The sequence below is a fragment of the Saccoglossus kowalevskii genome, chromosome 5 (assembly GCF_978046115.1).
Source record: "Saccoglossus kowalevskii chromosome 5, keSacKowa6.1, whole genome shotgun sequence".
Taxonomy (NCBI): Eukaryota; Metazoa; Hemichordata; class Enteropneusta; family Harrimaniidae; genus Saccoglossus; species Saccoglossus kowalevskii.
The window spans coordinates 4112676-4127178 of NC_140645.1; the positions used below are offsets into that span (position 1 = coordinate 4112676).

Consider the following 14503-nt stretch of genomic DNA (forward strand, 5'->3'; position numbering starts at 1 on the left):
TAGGCAAAAAATCATGGAAAAATTTTAGTATGTACGATGGAATAAAAATGTTCATCAGCCTACTGCACGTGGTATTCCCTGCCGGTCTCCCATCCAAGTACTAACCACGCCCGATGCAGCTTAACTTCAGTGATCGGACGATAACTAGTGTATTCTGCAATGGTTTGGCAGTAGGCTGAATATTCTTCCGAATTGTATGTCATTTAATGCTTCGTCTAGGCAAAAAATCATGGGAAAAAGTTAGTATGTAATGTGGAATAAAAATGTTGATGAGCCTACTGCACGTGGTATTCCCAGCTGGTCTCCTGTGCAAGTACTAACCACGCCCGATGCGGCTTAACTTCAGTAATCGGACGAGAACTGGTGTATTCTGCAATGGTTTGGCAGTAGACTGAATATTTGTCAGAATTGGATGTAATTTAATAGTTCGGCTAGGCAACAAATCCCGAGAAAAAGTTGGTATGTACGGTGGAATAAAAATGTTGATAAGCCTACTGCACGTGGTATTCCCAGCAGGTCTCCCATGCTAGTACTAACCATGCCCTATGCAGATTAACTTCAGTGATCAGACGAGAACTGGTGTATTCTGCATTGGTTTGGCAGTAGGCTGAATATTCGTCGCAATTGGATGTCATTTAATGCTTCGGCTAGGCAAAAATTCATGGAAAAAAGTTAGTATGTACAGTGGAATAAAAATGTTCATCAGCCTACTGCACGTGGTATTCCCAGCCGGTCTCCCATGCAAGTACTAACCACGCCCGATGCAGCTTAACTTCAGCGATCGGACGAGAACTGGTGTACTCTGCAATGGTTTGGCAGTAGGCTGAATATTTGTTGGAATTGGATGTAATTTAATACTTCGGCTAGGCAAAAAATCCCGGAAAAAAGTTAGTGTGTACGGTGGAATAATAATGTTGATGAGCCTAATGCACGTGGTATTCCCAGCCAGTCTCCCATGCAAGTACTAACCACGCCCGATGCAGCTTAACTTCAGTGATCGGATGAGAACTGGTGTATTCTGCAATGGTTTCGCAGTAGGCAGAATATTCGTCGGAATTGGATGTCATTTAATGCTACGGCGAGGCAAAAAAATCATAGGAAAAAGTTAGTATGTAATGTGGAATAAAAATGTTCATCAGCCTACTGCACGTGGTATTCCCAGCCAGTCTCCCATGCAAGTACTAACCACGCCCGATGCAGCTTAACTTCAGTGATCGGACGAGAACTGGTGTGTTCTGCAATGGTTTGGCAGTAGGCTAAATATTTGTCAGAATTGGATGTCGTTTAACGTTTCGGCTAGGCAAAAAATCCCGGGGAAAAGTTAGCATGTACGGTGGAATAAAAATGTTGATAAGCCTACTGCACGTGGTATTCCCAGCCAGTCTCCCATGCAAGTACTAACCACGCCCGATGCAGCTTAACTTCAGCGATCGGACGAGAACTGGTGTACTCTGCAATGGTTTGGCAGTAGGCTGAATATTTGTCGGAATTGGATGTAATTTAATACTTCGGCTAGGCAACAAATCCCGGGAAAAGGTTGGTATGTACGGTGAAATAAAAATGTTGATAAACCAACTGCACGTGGTATTCCCAGCCGGTCTCCCATGCAAGTACTAACCATGCCCGATGCAGATTAACTTCAGTGATCGGACGAGAACTGGTGTATTCTGCATTGGTTTGGCAGTAGGCTGAATATTCGTCGCAATTGGATGTCATTTAATGCTTCGGCTAGGCAAAAATTCATTGAAAAAAGTTAGTATGTACGGTGGAATAAAAATGTTCATCAGCCTACTGCACGTGGTATTCCCAACCGGTCTCCCATGCAAGTACTAACCACGCCCGATGCAGCTTAACTTCAGTGATCGGACGAGAACTGGTTTAATCTGCAATGGTTTGGCCGTAGGCTGAATACTCGTCGGAATTGCATGTAATTTAATACTTCGGCTAGGCAACAAATGCCGGGAAAAAGTTGGTATGTACGGTGGAATAAAAATGTTGATAAACCTACTGCACGTTGTATTCCCAACTGATCTCCCATGCAAGTACTAAGCATGCCCGATGTAGATTAACTTCAGTAATCGGACCTGAACTGGTGTACTCTGCTTTGGTTTGGCAGTAGGCTGAATATTCGTCGAAATTGGATGTCATTTAATGCTTCGGCTAGGCAAAAAATCATGGAAAAATTTTAGTATGTACGATGGAATAAAAATGTTCATCAGCCTACTGCACGTGGTATTCCCTGCCGGTCTCCCATCCAAGTACTAACCACGCCCGATGCAGCTTAACTTCAGTGATCGGACGAGAACTGGTGTATTCTGCAATGGTTTGGCAGTAGGCTGAATATTCGTCCGAATTGTATGTCATTTAATGCTTCGTCTAGGCAAAAAATCATGGGAAAAAGTTAGTATGTAATGTGGAATAAAAATGTTGATGAGCCTACGGCACGTGGTATTCCCAGCTGGTCTCCTGTGCAAGTACTAACCACGCCCGATGCGGCTTAACTTCAGTAATCGGACGAGAACTGGTGTATTCTGCAATGGTTTGGCAGTAGACTGAATATTTGTCAGAATTGGATGTAATTTAATACTTCGGCTAGGCAACAAATCCCGAGAAAAAGTTGGTATGTACGGTGGAATAAAAATGTTGATAAGCCTACTGCACGTGGTATTCCCAGCAGGTCTCCCATGCTAGTACTAACCATGCCCGATGCAGATTAACTTCAGTGATCAGACGAGAGCTGGTGTATTCTGCATTGGTTTGGCAGTAGGCTGAATATTCGTCGCAATTGGATGTCATTTAATGCTTCGGCTAGGCAAAAATTCATGGAAAAAAGTTAGTATGTACGGTGGAATAAAAATGTTCATCAGCCTACTGCACGTGGTATTCCCAGCCGGTCTCCCATGCAAGTACTAACCACGCCCGATGCAGCTTAACTTCAGTGATCGGACGAGAACTGGTGTATTCTGCAATGGTTTGGCCGTAGGCTGAATACTCGTCGGAATTGGATGTAATTTAATACTTCGGCTTGGCAACAAATGCCGGGAAAAAGTTGGTATGTACGGTGGAATAAAAATGTTGATAAACCTACTGCACGTTGTATTCCCAAATGATCTCCCATGCAAGTACTAAGCATGCCCAATGCAAATTAACTTCAGGTATCGGACGAGAGCTGGTGTATTCAGCATTGGTTTGGCAGTAGGCTGAATTTTCGTCGCAATTGGATGTCATTTAATGCTTCGGCTAGGCAAAAAATCATGGAAAATGTTAGTATGTACGATGGAATAAAAATGTTCATCAGCCTACTGCACGTGGTATTCCCAGCCAGTCTCCCATGCAAGTACTAACCACGCCCGATGCAGCTTAACTTCAGTGATCGGACGAGAACAGGTGTATTCAGCAATGGTTTGGCAGTAGGCAGAGTATTCGTCGGAATTGGATGTCATTTAATGCTACGGCTAGGCAAAAAAATCATAGGAAAAAGTTAGTATGTAATGTGGAATAAAAATGTTCATCAGCCTACTGCACGTGGTATTCCCAGCCAGTCTCCCATGCAAGTACTAACCACGCCCGATGCAGCTTAACTTCAGTGATCGGACGAGAACTGGTGTGTTCTGCAATGGTTTGGCAGTAGGCTGAATATTTGTCAGAATTGGATGTCGTTTAACGTTTCGGCTAGGCAAAAAATCCCGGGGAAAAGTTAGCATGTACGGTGGAATAAAAATGTTGATAAGCCTACTGCACGTGGTATTCCCAGCCAGTCTCCCATGCAAGTACTAACCACGCCCGATGCAGCTTAACTTCACCGATCAGACGAGAACTGGTGTACTCTGCAATGGTTTGGCAGTAGGCTGAATATTTGTCGGAATTGGATGTAATTTAATACTTTGGCTAGGCAACAAATCCCGGGAAAAAGTTGGTATGTACGGTGAAATAAAAATGTTGATAAGCCAACTGCACGTGGTATTCCCAGCCGGTCTCCCATGCAAGTACTAACCATGCCCGATGCAGATTAACTTCAGTGATCGGACGAGAACTGGCGTATTCGGCATTGGTTTAGCAGTAGGCTGAATATTCGACGCAATTGGATGTCATTTAATGCTTCGGCTAGGCGAAAATTCATGGAAAAAAGTTAGTATGTACGGTGGAATAAAAATGTTCATCAGCCTACTGCACGTGGTATTCCCAACTGATCTCCCACGCAAGTACTAAGCATTCCCGATGCATATTAACTTCAGGTATCGGACGAGAGCTGGTGTATTCAGCATCGGTTTGGCAGTAGGCTGAATTTTCGTCGCAATTGGATGTCATTTAATGCTTCGGCTAGGCAAAAAATCATGGAAAAAGTTAGTATGTACGATGGAATAAAAATGTTCATCAGCCTACTGCACGTGGTATTCCCAGCCAGTCTCCCATGCAAGTACTAACCACGCCCGATGCAGCTTAACTTCAGTGATCGGACGAGAACGGGTGTATTCTGCAATGGTTTGGCAGTAGGCAGAATATTCATCGGAATTGGATGTCATTTAATGCTACGGCTAGGCAAAAAAATCATAGGAAATAGTTAGTATGTAATGTGGAATAAAAATGTTGATGAGCCTACTGCACGTCGTATTCCCAGCCGGTCTCTCATGCATGTACTAACCACGCCCGGTGCAGCTTAACTTCAGGGATCGGACGAGAACTGTGTGTTCTGCAATGGTTTGGCAGTAGGCTGAATATTTGTCAGAATTGGATGTCGTTTAACGTTTCGGCTAGGCAAAAAATCTCGGGGAAAAGTTAGCATGTACGGTGGAATAAAAATGTTGATAAGCCTACTGCACGTGGTATTCCCAGCCGGTCTTCCATGCAAGTACTAACCACGCCCGATGCAGCTTAACTTCAGCGATCGGACGAGAACTTGTGTACTCTGCAATGGTTTGGCAGTAGGCTGAATATTTGTCGGAATTGGATGTAATTTAATACTTCGGCTAGGCAACAAATCCCGGGAAAAAGTTGGTATATACGGTGAAATAAAAATGTTGATAAGCCAACTGCACGTGGTATTCCCAGCCGGTCTCCCATGCAAGTACTAACCATGCCCGATGCAGATTAACTTCAGTGATCGGACGAGAACTGGTGTATTCTACACTGGTTTTACAGAAGTCTGAATATTCGTCAGAATTAGATGTCGTTTAATGCTTCGACTAGGCAAAAAATCCCGGGAAAAAGTTAGTATGTACTATGGAATAAAAATGTTGATGAGAAAACTGCACGTGGTATTCCCAGAAGGTCTCCCATGTAAGTACTAACCACGCCCAATGCAGCTTAACTTCAGCGATCGGACGAGAACTGGTGTACTCTGCAATGGTTTGGCAGTAGGCTGAATATTCGTCGGAATTGGATGTAATTTAATACTTCGGCTAGGCAACAAATCCCAGGAAAAAGTTGGTATGTACGGTGAAATAAAAATGTTGATAAGCCTACTGCACGTGGTATTCCCAGCCGGTCTCCCATGCAAGTACTAACCATGCCCGATGCAGCTTAACTTCAGTGATCCGACGAGAACTGGTGTATTCTGCAATGGTTTGGCAGTAGGCTGAATATTCGTCCTAATTGTATGTCATTTAATGCTTCGTCTAGGCAAAAAATCATGGGAAAAAGTTAGCATGTAATGTGGAATAAAAATGTTGATGAGCCTGCTGCACGAGGTATTCCCAGCCAGTCTCCCGTGCAAGTACTAACCACGCCCGATGCGGCTTAGCTTCAGTGATCGGACGAGAACTGGTGTATTCTGCAATGGTTTGGCAGTAGACTGAATATTTGTCAGAATTGGATGTAATTTAATACTTCGGCTAGGCAACAAATCCCGGGAAAAAGTTGGTATGTACGGTGGAATAAAAATGTTGATAAGCCTACTGCACGTGGTATTCCCAGCAGGTCTCCTATGCTAGTACTAACCATGCCCGATGCAGATTAACTTCAGTGATCAGACGAGAACTGGTGTATTCTGCATTGGTTTGGCAGTAGGCTGAATATTCGTCGCAATTGGATGTCATTTAATGCTTCGGCTAGGCAAAAATTCATGGAAAAAAGTTAGTATGTACGGTGGAATAAAAATGTTCATCAGCCTACTGCACGTGGTATTCCCAGCCGGTCTCCCATGCAAGTACTAACCACGCCCGATGCAGCTTAACTTCAGTGATCGGACGAGAACTGGTGTATTCTGCAATGGTTTGGCCGTAGGCTGAATACTCGTCGGAATTGGATGTAATTTAATACTTCGGCTAGGCAACAAATGCCGGGAAAAAGTTGGTATGTACGGTGGAATAAAAATGTTGATAAACCTACTGCACGTTGTATTCCCAACTGATCTCCCATGCAAGTACTAAGCATGCCCAATGCAAATTAACTTCAGGTATCGGACGAGAGCTGGTGTATTCAGCATCGGTTTGGCAGTAGGCTGAATTTTCGTCGCAATTGGATGTCATTTAATGCTTCGGCTAGGCAAAAAATCATGGAAAATGTTAGTATGTACGATGGAATAAAAATGTTCATCAGCCTACTGCACGTGGTATTCCCAGCCAGTCTCCCATGCAAGTACTAACCACGCCCGATGCAGCTTAACTTCAGTGATCGGACGAGAACAGGTGTATTCTGCAATGGTTTGGCAGTAGGCAGAATATTCGTCGGAATTGGATGTCATTTAATGCTACGGCTAGGCAAAAAAATCATAGGAAAAAGTTAGTATGTAATGTGGAATAAAAATGTTCATCAGCCTACTGCACGTGGTATTCCCAGCCCATGCAAGTACTAACCACGCCCGATGCAGCTTAACTTCAGTGATCGGACGAGAACTGGTGTGTTCTGCAATGGTTTGGCAGTAGGCTGAATATTTGTCAGAATTGGATGTCGTTTAACGTTTCGGCTAGGCAAAAAATCCCGGGGAAAAGTTAGCATGTACGGTGGAATAAAAATGTTGATAAGCCTACTGCACGTGGTATTCCCAGCCGGTCTTCCATGCAAGTACTAACCACGCCCGATGCAGCTTAACTTCAGCGATCGGACGAGAACTGGTGTACTCTGCAATGGTTTGGCAGTAGGCTGAATATTTGTCGGAATTGGATGTAATTTAATACTTCGGCTAGGCAACAAATCCCGGGAAAAAGTTGGTATGTACGGTGAAATAAAAATGTTGATAAGCCAACTGCACGTGGTATTCCCAGCCGGTCTCCCATGCAAGTACTAACCATGCCCGATGCAGATTAACTTCAGTGATCGGACGAGAACTGGTGTATTCTGCATTGGTTTGGCAGTAGGCTGAATATTCGTCGCAATTGGATGTCATTTAATGCTTCGGCTAGGCAAAAAATCATGGAAAAAGTTAGTATGTACGATGGAATAAAAATGTTCATCAGCCTACTGCACGTGGTATTCCCAGCCAGTCTCCCATGCAAGTACTAACCACGCCCGATGCAGCTTAACTTCAGTGATCGGACGAGAACAGGTGTATTCTGCAATGGTTTGGCAGTAGGCAGAATATTCATCGGAATTGGATGTCATTTAATGCTACGGCTAGGCAAAAAAATCATAGGAAATAGTTAGTATGTAATGTGGACTAAAAATGTTGATGAGCCTACTGCACGTCGTATTACCAGCCGGTCTCTCATGCATGTACTAACCACGCCCGGTGCAGCTAAACTTCAGGGATCGGACGAGAACTGTGTGTTCTGCAATGGTTTGGCAGTAGGCTGAATATTTGTCAGAATTGGATGTCGTTTAACGTTTCGGCTAGGCAAAAAATCCCGGGGAAAAGTTAGCATGTACGGTGGAATAAAAATGTTGATAAGCCTACTGCACGTGGTATTCCCAGCCGGTCTTCCATGCAAGTACTAACCACGCCCGATGCAGCTTAACTTCAGCGATCGGACGAGAACTTGTGTACTCTGCAATGGTTTGGCAGTAGGCTGAATATTTGTCGGAATTGGATGTAATTTAATACTTCGGCTAGGCAACAAATCACGGGAAAAAGTTGGTATATACGGTGAAATAAAAATGTTGATAAGCCAACTGCACGTGGTATTCCCAGCAGGTCTCCCATGCTAGTACTAACCATGCCCGATGCAGATTAACTTCAGTGATCAGACGAGAACTGGTGTGTTCTGCAATGGTTTGGCAGTAGGCTGAATATTTGTCAGAATTGGATGTCGTTTAACGTTTCGGCTAGGCAAAAAATCCCGGGGAAAAGTTAGCATGTACGGTGGAATAAAAATGTTGATAAGCCTACTGCACGTGGTATTCCCAGCCGGTCTCCCATGCAAGTACTAACCACGCCCGATGCAGCTTAACTTCAGGGATCGGACGAGAACTGGTGTACTCTGCAATGGTTTGGCAGTAGGCTGAATATTTGTCGGAATTGGATGTAATTTAATACTTCGGCTAGGCAACAAATCCCGGGAAAAAGTTGGTATGTACGGTGAAATAAAAATGTTGATAAGCCAACTGCACGTGGTATTCCCAGCCGGTCTCCCATGCAAGTACTAACCATGCCCGATGCAGATTAACTTCAGTGATCGGACGAGAACTGGTGTATTCGGCATTGGTTTGGCAGTAGGCTGAATATTCGACGCAATTGGATGTCATTTAATACTTCGGCTAGGCAACAAATTCATGGAAAAAAGTTAGTATGTACGGTGGAATAAAAATGTTCATCAGCCTACTGCACGTGGTATTCCCAGCCGGTCTCCCATGCAAGTACTAACCACGCCCGATGCAGCTTAACTTCAGTGATCGGACGAGAACTGGTTTAATCTGCAATGGTTTGGCCGTAGGCTGAATACTCGTCGGAATTGGATGTAATTTAATACTTCGGCTAGGCAACAAATCCCGGGAAAAAGTTGGTATGTACGGTGGAATAAAAATGTTGATAAACCTACTGCACGTTGTATTCCCAACTGATCTCCCACGCAAGTACTAAGCATGCCTGATGCAAATTAACTTCAGGTATCGGACGAGAGCTGGTGTATTCAGCATCGGTTTGGCAGTAGGCTGAATTTTCGTCGCAATTGGATGTCATTTAATGCTTCGGCTAGGCAAAAAATCATGGAAAAAGTTAGTATGTACGATGGAATAAAAATGTTCATCAGCCTACTGCACGTGGTATTCCCAGCCAGTCTCCCATGCAAGTACTAACCACGCCCGATGCAGCTTAACTTCAGTGATCGGACGAGAACAGGTGTATTCTGCAATGGTTTGGCAGTAGGCAGAATATTCATCGGAAATGGATGTCATTTAATGCTACGGCTAGGCAAAAAAATCATAGGAAATAGTTAGTATGTAATGTGGAATAAAAATGTTGATGAGCCTACTGCACGTCGTATTCCCAGCCGGTCTCTCATGCATGTACTAACCACGCCCGGTGCAGCTAAACTTCAGGGATCGGACGAGAACTGTGTGTTCTGCAATGGTTTGGCAGTAGGCTGAATATTTGTCAGAATTGGATGTCGTTTAACGTTTCGGCGAGGCAAAAAATCCCGGGGAAAAGTTAGCATGTACGGTGGAATAAAAATGTTGATAAGCCTACTGCACGTGGTATTCCCAGCCGGTCTTCCATGCAAGTACTAACCACGCCCGATGCAGCTTAACTTCAGCGATCGGACGAGAACTTGTGTACTCTGCAATGGTTTGGCAGTAGGCTGAATATTTGTCGGAATTGGATGTAATTTAATGCTTCGACTAGGCAAAAAATCTCGGGAAAAAGTTAGTATGTACTATGGAATAAAAATGTTGATGAGAAAACTGCACGTGGTATTCCCAGAAGGTCTCCCATGTAAGTACTAACCACGTCCGATGCAGCTTAACTACAGCGATCGGACGAGAACTGGTGTACTCTGCAATGGTTTGGCAGTAGGCTGAATATTCGTTGGAATTGGATGTCATTTAATGCTACGGCTAGGCAAAAAAATCATAGGAAAAAGTTAGCATGTATTGTGGAATAAAAATGTTGATGAGCCTGCTGCACGAGGTATTCCCAGCCGGTCTCCCGTGCAAGTACTAACCACGCCCGATGCGGCTTAGCTTCAGTGATCGGACGAGAACTGGTGTATTCTGCAATGGTTTGGCAGTAGACTGAATATTTGTCAGAATTGGATGTAATTTAATACTTCGGCTAGGCAACAAATCCCGAGAAAAAGTTGGTATGTACGGTGGAATAAAAATGTTGATAAGCCTACTGCACGTGGTATTCCCAGCCGGTCTCCCATGCAAGTACTAACCACGCCCGATGCAGCTTAACTTCAGTGATCAGACGAGAACTGGTGTATTCTGCAATGGTTTGGCCGTAGGCTGAATACTCGTCGGAATTGGATGTAATTTAATACTTCGGCTAGGCAACAAATGCCGGGAAAAAGTTGGTATGTACGGTGGAATAAAAATGTTGATAAACCTACTCACGTTGTATTCCCAACTGATCTCCCATGCAAGTACTAAGCATGCCCAATGCAAATTAACTTCAGGTATCGGACGAGAGTTGGTGTATTCAGCATCGGTTTGGCAGTAGGCTGAATTTTCGTCGCAATTGGATGTCATTTAATGCTTCGGCTAGGCAAAAAATTATGGAAAATGTTAGTATGTACGATGGAATAAAAATGTTCATCAGCCTACTGCACGTGGTATTCCCAGCCAGTCTCCCATGCAAGTACTAACCACGCCCGATGCAGCTTAACTTCAGTGATCGGACGAGAACAGGTGTATTCTGCAATGGTTTGGCAGTAGGCAGAATATTCGTCGGAATTGGATGTCATTTAATGCTACGGCTAGGCAAAAAAATCATAGGAAAAAGTTAGTATGTAATGTGGAATAAAAATGTTCATCAGCCTACTGCACGTGGTATTCCCAGCCCATGCAAGTACTAACCACGCCCGATGCAGCTTAACTTCAGTGATCGGACGAGAACTGGTGTGTTCTGCAATGGTTTGGCAGTAGGCTGAATATTTGTCAGAATTGGATGTCGTTTAACGTTTCGGCTAGGCAAAAAATCCCGGGGAAAAGTTAGCATGTACGGTGGAATAAAAATGTTGATAAGCCTACTGCACGTGGTATTCCCAGCCGGTCTCCCATGCAAGTACTAACCACGCCCGATGCAGCTTAACTTCAGCGATCGGACGAGAACTGGTGTACTCTGCAATGGTTTGGCAGTAGGCTGAATATTTGTCGGAATTGGATGTAATTTAATACTTCGGCTAGGCAACAAATCCCGGGAAAAAGTTGGTATGTACGGTGAAATAAAAATGTTGATAAGCCAACTGCACGTGGTATTCCCAGCCGGTCTCCCATGCAAGTACTAACCATGCCCGATGCAGATTAACTTCAGTGATCGGACGAGAACTGGTGTATTCTGCATTGGTTTGGCAGTAGGCTGAATATTCGTCGCAATTGGATGTCATTTAATGCTTCGGCTAGGCAAAAAATCATGGAAAAAGTTAGTATGTACGATGGAATAAAAATGTTCATCAGCCTACTGCACGTGGTATTCCCAGCCAGTCTCCCATGCAAGTACTAACCACGCCCGATGCAGCTTAACTTCAGTGATCGGACGAGAACAGGTGTATTCTGCAATGGTTTGGCAGTAGGCAGAATATTCATCGGAATTGGATGTCATTTAATGCTACGGCTAGGCAAAAAAATCATAGGAAATAGTTAGTATGTAATGTGGAATAAAAATGTTGATGAGCCTACTGCACGTCGTATTCCCAGCCGGTCTCTCATGCATGTACTAACCACGCCCGGTGCAGCTAAACTTCAGGGATCGGACGAGAACTGTGTGTTCTGCAATGGTTTGGCAGTAGGCTGAATATTTGTCAGAATTGGATGTCGTTTAACGTTTCGGCTAGGCAAAAAATCCAGGGGAAAAGTTAGCATGTACGGTGGAATAAAAATGTTGATAAGCCTACTGCACGTGGTATTCCCAGCCGGTCTTCCATGCAAGTACTAACCACGCCCGATGCAGCTTAACTTCAGCGATCGGACGAGAACTTGTGTACTCTGCAATGGTTTGGCAGTAGGCTGAATATTCGTCAGAATTGGATGTAATTTAATACTTCGGCTAGGCAACAAATCCCAGGAAAAAGTTGGTATGTACGGTGAAATAAAAATGTTGATAAGCCTACTGCACGTGGTATTCCCAGCCGGTCTCCCATGCAAGTACTAACCATGCCCGATGCAGCTTAACTTCAGTGATCGGACGAGAACTGGTGTATTCTGCAATGGTTTGGCAGTAGGCTGAATATTCGTCCTAATTGTATGTCATTTAATGCTTCGTCTAGGCAAAAAATCATGGGAAAAAGTTAGCATGAAATGTGGAATAAAAATGTTGATGAGCCTACTGCACGAGGTATTCCCAGCCGGTCTCCCGTGCAAGTACTAACCACGCCCGATGCGGCTTAGCTTCAGTGATCGGACGAGAACTGGTGTATTCTGCAATGGTTTGGCAGTAGGCTGAACATTTGTCAGAATTGGATGTAATTTAATACTTCTGCTAGGCAACAAATCCCGGGAAAAAGTTGGTATGTACGGTGGAATAAAAATGTTGATGAGCGTACTGCACGTGGTATTCCCAGCCGGTCTCACATCCAAGTACTAACCACGCCCGATGCAGCTTAACTTCAGTGATCGGACGAGAACGGGTGTATTCTGCAATGGTTTAGCAGTAGGCTGAATATTCGTCGGAATTTGATGTAACTTAATACTTCGGCTAGGCAAAAAATCCCGGGAAAAATTTAGTCTGTACGGTGGAATAAAAATGTTGATGAGACTAATGCACGTGGTATTCCCAGCCGGTCTCCCATGCAAGTAATAACCACGCTCGATGCAGCTTAACTTCAGTGATCGGACGAGAACTGGTGTATTTTGCAATGGCTTGGCAGTAGGCTGAATGTTCGTCCGAATTGTATGTCGTTTAATGCTTCGGCTATGCAAACAATCCCGGGAAAATGTTAGTATGTACGGTGGAATAACAATGTTGATGAGCCTAATGCACGTAGTATTCCCAGCCGGTCTCCCATGCAAGTACTAACCACGCCGGAAGCAGCTTAACTTCAGTGATCGGACGAGAACTTGTGTATTCTGCAATGGTTTGGCAGTAGGCTGAATATTCGTCGGAATTGGATGTCATTAAATGCTTCTGCTAGGCAAAAAATCATGGGAAAAAGTTGGTATGTACGGTGGAATAAAAATGTTGATAAGCCTACTGCACGTGGTATTCTCAGCAGGTCTCTCATGCTAGTACTAGCCACGCCCGATGCAGCTTAACTTCATTGATCGGACGAGAACTGGTGTATTCTGAAATGTTTTGGCAGTAGGCTGAATATTCATCGCAATTGGATGTCATTTAATGCTTCGGCTAAGCAAAAAATCTCGGGAAAATGTTAGTAAGTAATGTGGAATAAAATGTTGATAAGCCAACTGCACGTGGTATTCCCAGCCGGTCTCCCATGCAAGTACTAACCATGCCCGATGCAGATTAACTTCAGTGATCGGACGAGAACTGGTGTATTCTGCATTGGTTTGGCAGTAGGCTGAATATTCGTCGCAATTGGATGTCATTTAATGCTTCGGCTAGGCAAAAAATCATGGAAAAAGTTAATATGTACGATGGAATAAAAATGTTCATCAGCCTACTGCACGTGGTATTCCCAGCCAGTCTCCCATGCAAGTACTAACCACGCCCGATGCAGCTTAACTTCAGTGATCGGACGAGAACAGGTGTATTCTGCAATGGTTTGGCAGTAGGCAGAATATTCATCGGAATTGGATGTCATTTAATGCTACGGCTAGGCAAAAAAATCATAGGAAATAGTTAGTATGTAATGTGGAATAAAAATGTTGATGAGCCTACTGCACGTCGTAATCCCAGCCGGTCTCTCATGCATGTACTAACCACGCCCGGTGCAGCTAAACTTCAGGGATCGGACGAGAACTGTGTGTTCTGCAATGGTTTGGCAGTAGGCTGAATATTTGTCAGAATTGGATGTCGTTTAACGTTTCGGCTAGGCAAAAAATCCCGGGGAAAAGTTAGCATGTACGGTGGAATAAAAATGTTGATAAGCCTACTGCACGTGGTATTCCCAGCCGGTCTTCCATGCAAGTACTAACCACGCCCGATGCAGCTTAACTTCAGCGATCGGACGAGAACTTGTGTACTCTGCAATGGTTTGGCAGTAGGCTGAATATTTGTCGGAATTGGATGTAATTTAATACTTCGGCTAGGCAACAAATCCCGGGAAAAAGTTGGTATATACGGTGAAAAAAAATGTTGATAAGCCAACTGCACGTGGTATTCCCAGCCGGTCTCCCATGCAAGTACTAACCATGCCCGATGCAGATTAACTTCAGTGATCGGACGAGAACTGGTGTATTCTACACTGGTTTGACAGAAGTCTGAATATTCGTCAGAATTAGATGTCGTTTAATGCTTCGACTAGGCAAAAAATCCCGGGAAAAAGTTAGTATGTACTATGGAATAAAAATG

The 14503-nt window shown here is 44.1% G+C and overlaps 1 non-coding gene and 54 pseudogenes across 1 annotated transcript; all 55 read right to left on the minus strand.

The window, feature by feature from the left end:
• Positions 1 to 56: 56 nt before the first annotated feature.
• On the minus strand, positions 57 to 176 carry LOC146743628 (5S ribosomal RNA; annotated as a pseudogene).
• Positions 177 to 272: 96 nt separating this feature from the next.
• Positions 273 to 392, minus strand: LOC146743629 (5S ribosomal RNA; annotated as a pseudogene).
• A 96-nt stretch (positions 393 to 488) lies between these two features.
• LOC146743630 (5S ribosomal RNA) lies at positions 489 to 608 on the minus strand (annotated as a pseudogene).
• Positions 609 to 704: 96 nt separating this feature from the next.
• Positions 705 to 824, minus strand: LOC146743631 (5S ribosomal RNA; annotated as a pseudogene).
• A 96-nt stretch (positions 825 to 920) lies between these two features.
• Positions 921 to 1040, minus strand: LOC146743632 (5S ribosomal RNA; annotated as a pseudogene).
• Positions 1041 to 1137: 97 nt separating this feature from the next.
• Positions 1138 to 1257, minus strand: LOC146743633 (5S ribosomal RNA; annotated as a pseudogene).
• A 96-nt stretch (positions 1258 to 1353) lies between these two features.
• Positions 1354 to 1473, minus strand: LOC146743634 (5S ribosomal RNA; annotated as a pseudogene).
• A 96-nt stretch (positions 1474 to 1569) lies between these two features.
• On the minus strand, positions 1570 to 1689 carry LOC146743635 (5S ribosomal RNA; annotated as a pseudogene).
• Positions 1690 to 1785: 96 nt separating this feature from the next.
• LOC146743636 (5S ribosomal RNA) lies at positions 1786 to 1905 on the minus strand (annotated as a pseudogene).
• Positions 1906 to 2217: 312 nt separating this feature from the next.
• Positions 2218 to 2337, minus strand: LOC146743637 (5S ribosomal RNA). The gene has a single exon (XR_014929615.1). It is a non-coding gene; the product is annotated as a 5S ribosomal RNA (ribosomal RNA).
• Positions 2338 to 2433: 96 nt separating this feature from the next.
• On the minus strand, positions 2434 to 2553 carry LOC146743638 (5S ribosomal RNA; annotated as a pseudogene).
• Positions 2554 to 2649: 96 nt separating this feature from the next.
• On the minus strand, positions 2650 to 2769 carry LOC146743639 (5S ribosomal RNA; annotated as a pseudogene).
• A 96-nt stretch (positions 2770 to 2865) lies between these two features.
• On the minus strand, positions 2866 to 2985 carry LOC146743640 (5S ribosomal RNA; annotated as a pseudogene).
• Positions 2986 to 3296: 311 nt separating this feature from the next.
• Positions 3297 to 3416, minus strand: LOC146743641 (5S ribosomal RNA; annotated as a pseudogene).
• Positions 3417 to 3513: 97 nt separating this feature from the next.
• Positions 3514 to 3633, minus strand: LOC146743642 (5S ribosomal RNA; annotated as a pseudogene).
• A 96-nt stretch (positions 3634 to 3729) lies between these two features.
• LOC146743643 (5S ribosomal RNA) lies at positions 3730 to 3849 on the minus strand (annotated as a pseudogene).
• Positions 3850 to 3945: 96 nt separating this feature from the next.
• Positions 3946 to 4065, minus strand: LOC146743644 (5S ribosomal RNA; annotated as a pseudogene).
• A 311-nt stretch (positions 4066 to 4376) lies between these two features.
• LOC146743645 (5S ribosomal RNA) lies at positions 4377 to 4496 on the minus strand (annotated as a pseudogene).
• A 312-nt stretch (positions 4497 to 4808) lies between these two features.
• Positions 4809 to 4928, minus strand: LOC146743646 (5S ribosomal RNA; annotated as a pseudogene).
• A 96-nt stretch (positions 4929 to 5024) lies between these two features.
• Positions 5025 to 5144, minus strand: LOC146743647 (5S ribosomal RNA; annotated as a pseudogene).
• Positions 5145 to 5240: 96 nt separating this feature from the next.
• Positions 5241 to 5360, minus strand: LOC146743648 (5S ribosomal RNA; annotated as a pseudogene).
• Positions 5361 to 5456: 96 nt separating this feature from the next.
• Positions 5457 to 5576, minus strand: LOC146743649 (5S ribosomal RNA; annotated as a pseudogene).
• Positions 5577 to 5672: 96 nt separating this feature from the next.
• LOC146743650 (5S ribosomal RNA) lies at positions 5673 to 5792 on the minus strand (annotated as a pseudogene).
• A 96-nt stretch (positions 5793 to 5888) lies between these two features.
• LOC146743651 (5S ribosomal RNA) lies at positions 5889 to 6008 on the minus strand (annotated as a pseudogene).
• A 96-nt stretch (positions 6009 to 6104) lies between these two features.
• On the minus strand, positions 6105 to 6224 carry LOC146743652 (5S ribosomal RNA; annotated as a pseudogene).
• A 311-nt stretch (positions 6225 to 6535) lies between these two features.
• On the minus strand, positions 6536 to 6655 carry LOC146743653 (5S ribosomal RNA; annotated as a pseudogene).
• Positions 6656 to 6752: 97 nt separating this feature from the next.
• Positions 6753 to 6865, minus strand: LOC146743654 (5S ribosomal RNA; annotated as a pseudogene).
• A 96-nt stretch (positions 6866 to 6961) lies between these two features.
• Positions 6962 to 7081, minus strand: LOC146743655 (5S ribosomal RNA; annotated as a pseudogene).
• Positions 7082 to 7177: 96 nt separating this feature from the next.
• LOC146743656 (5S ribosomal RNA) lies at positions 7178 to 7297 on the minus strand (annotated as a pseudogene).
• A 95-nt stretch (positions 7298 to 7392) lies between these two features.
• On the minus strand, positions 7393 to 7512 carry LOC146743657 (5S ribosomal RNA; annotated as a pseudogene).
• Positions 7513 to 7824: 312 nt separating this feature from the next.
• On the minus strand, positions 7825 to 7944 carry LOC146743658 (5S ribosomal RNA; annotated as a pseudogene).
• Positions 7945 to 8040: 96 nt separating this feature from the next.
• LOC146743659 (5S ribosomal RNA) lies at positions 8041 to 8160 on the minus strand (annotated as a pseudogene).
• A 96-nt stretch (positions 8161 to 8256) lies between these two features.
• LOC146743660 (5S ribosomal RNA) lies at positions 8257 to 8376 on the minus strand (annotated as a pseudogene).
• A 96-nt stretch (positions 8377 to 8472) lies between these two features.
• On the minus strand, positions 8473 to 8592 carry LOC146743661 (5S ribosomal RNA; annotated as a pseudogene).
• A 97-nt stretch (positions 8593 to 8689) lies between these two features.
• Positions 8690 to 8809, minus strand: LOC146743662 (5S ribosomal RNA; annotated as a pseudogene).
• Positions 8810 to 9120: 311 nt separating this feature from the next.
• LOC146743663 (5S ribosomal RNA) lies at positions 9121 to 9240 on the minus strand (annotated as a pseudogene).
• A 312-nt stretch (positions 9241 to 9552) lies between these two features.
• On the minus strand, positions 9553 to 9672 carry LOC146743664 (5S ribosomal RNA; annotated as a pseudogene).
• Positions 9673 to 9768: 96 nt separating this feature from the next.
• LOC146743665 (5S ribosomal RNA) lies at positions 9769 to 9888 on the minus strand (annotated as a pseudogene).
• A 97-nt stretch (positions 9889 to 9985) lies between these two features.
• On the minus strand, positions 9986 to 10105 carry LOC146743666 (5S ribosomal RNA; annotated as a pseudogene).
• A 96-nt stretch (positions 10106 to 10201) lies between these two features.
• LOC146743667 (5S ribosomal RNA) lies at positions 10202 to 10321 on the minus strand (annotated as a pseudogene).
• Positions 10322 to 10631: 310 nt separating this feature from the next.
• LOC146743668 (5S ribosomal RNA) lies at positions 10632 to 10751 on the minus strand (annotated as a pseudogene).
• A 97-nt stretch (positions 10752 to 10848) lies between these two features.
• Positions 10849 to 10961, minus strand: LOC146743669 (5S ribosomal RNA; annotated as a pseudogene).
• A 96-nt stretch (positions 10962 to 11057) lies between these two features.
• Positions 11058 to 11177, minus strand: LOC146743670 (5S ribosomal RNA; annotated as a pseudogene).
• A 96-nt stretch (positions 11178 to 11273) lies between these two features.
• On the minus strand, positions 11274 to 11393 carry LOC146743671 (5S ribosomal RNA; annotated as a pseudogene).
• Positions 11394 to 11488: 95 nt separating this feature from the next.
• Positions 11489 to 11608, minus strand: LOC146743672 (5S ribosomal RNA; annotated as a pseudogene).
• A 312-nt stretch (positions 11609 to 11920) lies between these two features.
• On the minus strand, positions 11921 to 12040 carry LOC146743673 (5S ribosomal RNA; annotated as a pseudogene).
• Positions 12041 to 12136: 96 nt separating this feature from the next.
• Positions 12137 to 12256, minus strand: LOC146743674 (5S ribosomal RNA; annotated as a pseudogene).
• A 96-nt stretch (positions 12257 to 12352) lies between these two features.
• LOC146743675 (5S ribosomal RNA) lies at positions 12353 to 12472 on the minus strand (annotated as a pseudogene).
• A 96-nt stretch (positions 12473 to 12568) lies between these two features.
• On the minus strand, positions 12569 to 12688 carry LOC146743676 (5S ribosomal RNA; annotated as a pseudogene).
• A 312-nt stretch (positions 12689 to 13000) lies between these two features.
• LOC146743677 (5S ribosomal RNA) lies at positions 13001 to 13120 on the minus strand (annotated as a pseudogene).
• A 96-nt stretch (positions 13121 to 13216) lies between these two features.
• On the minus strand, positions 13217 to 13336 carry LOC146743678 (5S ribosomal RNA; annotated as a pseudogene).
• A 95-nt stretch (positions 13337 to 13431) lies between these two features.
• On the minus strand, positions 13432 to 13551 carry LOC146743679 (5S ribosomal RNA; annotated as a pseudogene).
• A 95-nt stretch (positions 13552 to 13646) lies between these two features.
• Positions 13647 to 13766, minus strand: LOC146743680 (5S ribosomal RNA; annotated as a pseudogene).
• A 312-nt stretch (positions 13767 to 14078) lies between these two features.
• Positions 14079 to 14198, minus strand: LOC146743681 (5S ribosomal RNA; annotated as a pseudogene).
• Positions 14199 to 14293: 95 nt separating this feature from the next.
• On the minus strand, positions 14294 to 14413 carry LOC146743682 (5S ribosomal RNA; annotated as a pseudogene).
• Between the last annotated feature and the right edge of the window lie 90 nt (positions 14414 to 14503).